Genomic DNA, 6,680 nt, shown 5'->3' with positions numbered 1-6,680 from the left:
AAATAATAACCCTTTTTGGGATATTCCAGGAATCCCTCTTTTGGTGGGACACCTGAGGTAAAAACAAACATACAAACAAACAAACAAACCAGAAAGGACTTCACCATCCCACAAAATGAACCCAAAACTCTTGGTATCAGGCCAAATCCACAGAGAGGAAGACTCGTCCATGGGCCATGAGGCCTCCCCGATATTCCACAGCCATCGTTGCACAAAATTCAGAGACAAAAGCCGGAGCAAGCACCTCCCACTTGCTCTTTATTGATATCCTGAAGAGTTCTCCTCATGATCTTTTTTTCAGGCTTGCCATACCTACGTACCCAAACCTAAGCCGAGTTTCTGTTTTCAGACTTCTGTCCCTACAGCCCTGGCCAACACACCCTCTAGGCTGGGGCCCCTGGAGCCACACCTCAGGACTGTGCCTGCTCTCTCCAAGGGAATTCTTCCCATTCCATTGGCCACAACAAGACAGATTAGGAGAGACCTCCAAAGACCCTGAGGCCATCCCAATAGTGTAGGCTGCCCGGGACAAACTGGTTGATCTGACAAACATGGGCAATGTTACACAAGCTGAGCAACTACCTGCAATAAGACCTGTAGACTGATGTCCCCAGAGATTCAGATCGAACCAGACAGGCCCCTAGGCCCTATTGGAGCCATTGCTTTGGTTTCCAGACATCTCTCCTCAGAGGCCTGGTTTCCAATATCAGCATATGGGGGATTCCTAAGGCACTCATCAGAACAAATCTCGTCTCCACATTGGAAACGTACTCTTTGGAGCTCTGTCACAACCTCCGGTTAGGAGAATCCTTCAACGCCCTGGATCCACTGCCTCATTCCAAGGTCTCCATGGACAGAAATGCACAGTACAACCCTTTCTCAGGAGAGTCCATTTCAACTCAGCCCCCTTGGTTGCTCCCCCCTGGAGCCAGGAGATCGAACCTCCCTTGTCACTAGAAAAGAATTGGAATGTGAGGCGGGCACACCACGCATCCATCCTTAGAATCCTGCTCTGGAGTCGTTCTGAATGGGAACTCCAGAAACCATCCAAAGTTCTCGAGGGTCTTACAGAAGAAATCCTTGCGGTTTGGAGCATCTCACAACTCCCATCATGGGAATACCTACATGGCCTCTTTAGACCCTCCCCCTTCATGAAGGGGCCATCATGGACAGAAACTCCAACCTGTGCCAAAGACTGATCCTCGCCCTGAGTTCAGATGCACGAAATCTCAATTCAGCTCTGCAGAGTGTGCCTGCCATGCCTTTGCCCCGAAACATATGCCTAGCTTGTGTTATCAGACTTCCATCCTCACACTCCTATCCCACAAGCCCTCCTGTTTGGGAATTCTGGAGCCACAATGCTGCATGCCCTCCAGAAGAAAAACATTGCCCTACTGGGCTGGCCAGAACCCCAAATGAGGATCATCCTACACACCACTCGGCTGTACCCCAATTATAGTCTATGATGGGCACTCATGCCCTGTCTGACACAACCTGTGTCCAGACCTCCCGACCGACGCCCAGACAGCTGGCCGCACACTGAGCATATCTGACCTGCCATGGCCTTAGGTCTTCATCTTTTCCCAACCTCAGTTTTCAGGTTTCAGAACCTAGATCGTATCTCCAATCACTGCCCAGGACTGAAAGTGATGCAGAATTCAGAACTCCTCCTTCCACATGGCAAGAGACCATGTGGTTGGCATGTTGTAGAATGTTCAGAGTAGGTGAAGCCAGCGTGACCCATGAGGCCCCACCCAAGCTTGAGGGCCAGGTTGGGCACGAACTCGCATTGTGACACTCAGCGTGAGCCCTGTGCTCAAGTAAGACCACTCAGTGGCTGGACCACGAGCCAGCATATGGGGCTTGCCAGGACGCTAGGCTCCCATTCTTAACCAGAGGTCAGGTTGTCCAGTTGCCACTCCCCAGGGCTCTCTTCTGGAATCCGTCTTTTGGTGAGAAACTCGAGATTAAAAAAAAAAAAAAAAAAACAGAAAGGACTCCTCCCAACCCAAAGAATGACCCCAAACTCTTGGGATCGGTTTAAATCCCCAGAGAGGGATACTCATCCATGGTCAATGAAGGCACCTCGAGATTCAACTGCAATCGGTGACACAAAATCCACAGATAAAAGCCTGAGCCCATGCTTCATACTCTCTTTTTCTTCATATCCCAAAGAGTTCTCATCACGGTCTATAGATTGGGCCTGCCTAACCTAGCTCCCCAAACCTAAGCTGAGTTTGTGTTTTCAGACTTCTGTCCCCACAGCTCTGGCCCACACACCTTCCAGGCTGGGGCCCCTGGAGCCACAACTCAGGATTGTGCCTGCCCTCTCCAAGGGAATGCTGCCCATTTCATTGGCCACAACCATACAAATTATAGGAACCTCCAAAATCCCCAAAGTTTTCCCAGTGGTGTAGGTCGCCCTGGACAAACAGGGGAGATCTTCCACCAGCTGAACAACTACCTCCACTCAGACCCCTAGGCAGATATCATGAGAGAAAAAAACTTGAACCCGACAGACCCCTAGGCCTTAATTGGATCCATTGCTTTGGTTTCCAGTTATCTCTCCTCAGAGGCCTGGTTTCCAATACCAGCATATGGGGTTTACTGAGGCACAGATCAAAATAAATGTTGTCTCCATATGTTCAACGTGCTCTTTGGAGCTGTGTCAAAACCTCCAGTTAGGAGAATCCTTCAGGGCCCTGGTGCCACTGCCCCATTCCATGGTCTCCATGGACACAAACCCACAATATTACTCATCTGCAGGAAAGTCCATTTCAATGCAGCACCCTCGGTTGCCCCTCCCAGAGCCAGCAGATCGAACCTGTCTTTTGCTGGGAGAGAATTGGAATGTGAGGCGGTCTGCCCAGGCATCCATCCTTAGAACCCTGCTCTGGAGTCATTTCCTATAGGACGTCCTGGAGCCATCCAACAGGTCTCATGGACTGCAGATGGTCTCATGTACCACAGATGGAATCCTTGCAGATTGGAGCATATCACAATTCCCATCATGGAAAAACCTCAGTGGACTCCTGATGCCCCCCCCAATGAAAGGGGGAAATCATGGAAAGAAACTCCAACATGAGCGAATGTCGGATCCTTGCTCTGACTTGAGATGCACGAGATCTCGCTTCACCTCTGCATAGTGTGCCTGCTCTGCCCTCTCCCGAAACCTACTAGATTGTGCTCTCAGATTTTCGTCCTCACACATGCTTGGGCCCCTGGGGCCACACCTCAGGACTCTGCCTGTCCTCTCCAAGGGGATTCTGCCCATTGAATTGGCCACAACCCTACAGGTTTGGAGAAACCTCCAAAGTCCCCGTGGCTATCCCAATAGGGTAGGCCCCCCTAGGACAAACGGGGGCGATCTACCACCAGCTGAGCAACTACCTCCACTCGGACCAGAGACAGATGTCCCCAGAGAAGAACATTAACCAGACAGGCCCCTAGGCCCTAATTGGATCCATTGACTTTGTTTCCATGAATCTCTCTCCAAAGGCCTGGTTTCCAATACCACCATATGGGGGTTTCCTGAGGCACCAATCAGAACAAATCTCGTCCCCACATGGGAAACTTGCTCTTTGGAGCTGTATCAAAATTAGGACAATCCTTCACGGCCCCGGTGCCAACACCCCATTCCAAAGTCTCCATGGACAAAAATCCACATTATTACCCATCCACAAGAGAGTCCATTTCAACTCAGCCCCCTTGGTTGCTCCACTAGAGCCAGCAGGTAGAACCTGCCTTGTCGTTGGAGATAATTGGAATTCGAGACAGGCTGCCCAGGAATCCATCCTTAGAACCCTGCTCTGGAGTCGTTTTATATGGGACTTCCTGGAGCCATCCAACAGGTCTCGACTGTCCCAAAGAAGGAATCCTTGCCATTTGGAGCATCTCACAACTATCATAATGGGAAAACTCCCATGGGCCCATGATGCCTGACCCCCTTAATGAAGGGGCCATCATGGACAGAAACTCCAACCTGAGTCAACATCTGATCCTCGCCCTGATTTGAGATGCAGAAGATCTCGATTCAGCTCTGCAGAGTGTGCCTAGTGCCCCTGCCCCAAGACCTAAGCCTAGATTGTGTTCTCAGACTTCCGTCCTCACACTCCTGGCCCACAGCCCTCCAGTTTGGGAATTCCAGTGCCAGAAGTCAGCACTCTGCCTGCCCTCCAGAAGAAAAACGTTGCTTTATGGGGCCACCCAGAAACCCCAAGTGAGGATCAACCTGCAGGCCACTTGACTGTGCCCCCATTATAGAGCCTACACTGAGCACTAATGCCCTGTCTGACACAGCCTGAGCCCAGACCTCCCGATCCACACCCAGGCTGCTGGCCGCACACTGAAAATATCTGACCCGCCATGGCCTTAGGTCGTCATCCCTCCCAAACCTCGGTTTTTAGGCTTCAGAACCTAGGCCTTACCTCCATCCACTGCCCAGGGTTGAAAGTGATGCACAAATCAGAACTCCTTCTTCCACATGGCCAGAAAACTTGTGGTTGAATGATGTCCAACAGTCAGCGTAGGAGAAACTAGAGTTGCCCATGAGGCCCCACCCATGCTTGCAGGCCGCATTGGGCACAAACACGCATTGTGACCTTCAATGTGTGCCCTGTCCTCAAGTAAGTCCTCTCTGTGGCTGGACCAAGAGCCCGCATATGGGGTGTTCATTCCCCTAGGCTCCCACTCTTAACCAGATTTCGGGTTTTCCAATCGCCCCTCCCTGGTGATCTGCTCTGGAATCCCTCTTTTGGTGGGACACCTGAGGTATAAAAACATAAAGAACTCCTCCTATCCCACAGAATGACTTCAAACTCTTGAGATCAGGCCAAGTCCCCATAGAGAAAGACTCGTCCATGTCCCATGAGGCCACCCTGACATTCCACGCTCAACGTTGACACAAAATCCTGAGAAAAAACCCTGAGCAAGCACCTCACATAGCCCTTTGTTAATAGCCCCCCAAATTCTCCTTACAGTCTGTAGATCGGGCCTGCCATACCTCCGTCCCCAAACCTAAGCCAAGTTTGTGTTTTCAGACTTCTGTCCCCACAGACCTGGCCCACACATACTCCAGGCTGGGGCCCCTGGAGCCACATCTCAGGACTGTGCCTGCTCTCTCCAAGGGAATTCTGCCCATTCCATAGGCCACAACCATACAGATTAGGAGAAACCTACAAAGACCCCGAAGCCATCCCAATAGTGTAGACTGTCCAGGACAAACAGGGGCGATGTGACACAAGCTGAGCAACTGCCTCCAATAAGACCCATAGACTGATGTCCCCAGAGATTCAGATTGAACTGGATAGGCCCCTAGGCCCTATTGGATCCATTGCTTTGGTTTCCAGACATCTCTCCTCAGAGGCCTGGTTTCCAATATCAGCATATGGGGGATTCCTAAGGCACTCATCAGAACAAATCTCGTCTCCACATTGGAAACATACTCTTTGGAGCTCTGTCACAACCTCCGGTTAGGAGAATCCTTCAGCGACCCGGATCCACTCCTCCATTCCAAGGTCTCCATGAACAGAAACGCACAATACGACCCTTCTTCAGGAGAGTCCATTTCAACTCAGCCCCCTTGGTTGCTCCCCTCTGGAGCCAGGAGATCGAACCTCCCTTGTCACTAGGAAAGAATTGGAATGTGAGGCGGGCACACCACGCATCCATCCTTGGAATCTTGCTCTGGAGTCATTTCGTATGGGACCTCTGGAAACCATACAACAGTTCTCAAGGGTACCACAGAAAGAATCCTTGGGGTTTGGAGCATCTCACAACTCCCATTGTGGGAATACCTACATGGCCTCTTGAAAGGCTCCCCCTTTATGAAGGGGCCATCATGGACAGAAACTCCAATCTGAGCCAGAGTCTGATCCTCGCCCTGAGTTCAGATGCACAAGATCTCGATTCAGCCTAGAGAGTGTGCCTGTCATGCCCTCGCCCTGAAACCTAAGCCTAGCTTGTGTTCTCAGACTTCCATCCTCACAATCCTGGCCCACAGCCCTCCAGTTTGGGTATTCTGGAGACACAATGCAGTACTCTTTCTGCCCTCCAGAAGAAAACGTTGCCCTATGGGGCTACCCAAAAATCCGAAATGATTATCAATCTGCATGCCACTCAACTGTACCCCAATTATACAGTCTACGCTGGGAACTAATGCCTTGTCTGACACAGCTTGAGCCAAGACCTCCCGACCGACACCCAGACAGCTGGATGCACAGTGAGCACATGGCACCCGCCATGGCCTTAGGTCGTCATCTCTTCCCAGCCTCGGTTTTCAGGTTTCTGAACCTAGACCTTATCTCCAATCACTGACCACGGGTGATCGTGATGCAGAAATCAGAACTCTTCCTTCCCAATGGCGAGAAACCTTGTGGTTGGCATGTTTTCCAAAGTACAGTGTAGGGGAAAACAGAGTGGATCATGAGGATCCGCCAATGCTTGAGTGCCGCGTTGGGCACAAAAACGCATTGTGACCCTCAGAGTGAGCACTGTCCTCAAGTAAGGCCTCTCAGTGGCTGGAACAAGAGCCCACTTATGGGGCTTGCCATGCCCCAAGGCCCCCAATCTTAACCAGAGTTCAAGTTGTGCAGTTGCCCCTCTCCAGGGATCTGCTCTGGAATCCTTCTTTTGGTGGGACACCTGAAGTAAAAAAAAAAAAAAAAAAAAAAAAAAAATTA

Source organism: Neovison vison, chromosome 7, assembly GCF_020171115.1.
Source record: "Neovison vison isolate M4711 chromosome 7, ASM_NN_V1, whole genome shotgun sequence".
NCBI classification, from domain to species: domain Eukaryota; kingdom Metazoa; phylum Chordata; class Mammalia; order Carnivora; family Mustelidae; genus Neogale; species Neogale vison.
This window is presented reverse-complemented; position numbering follows the sequence as displayed.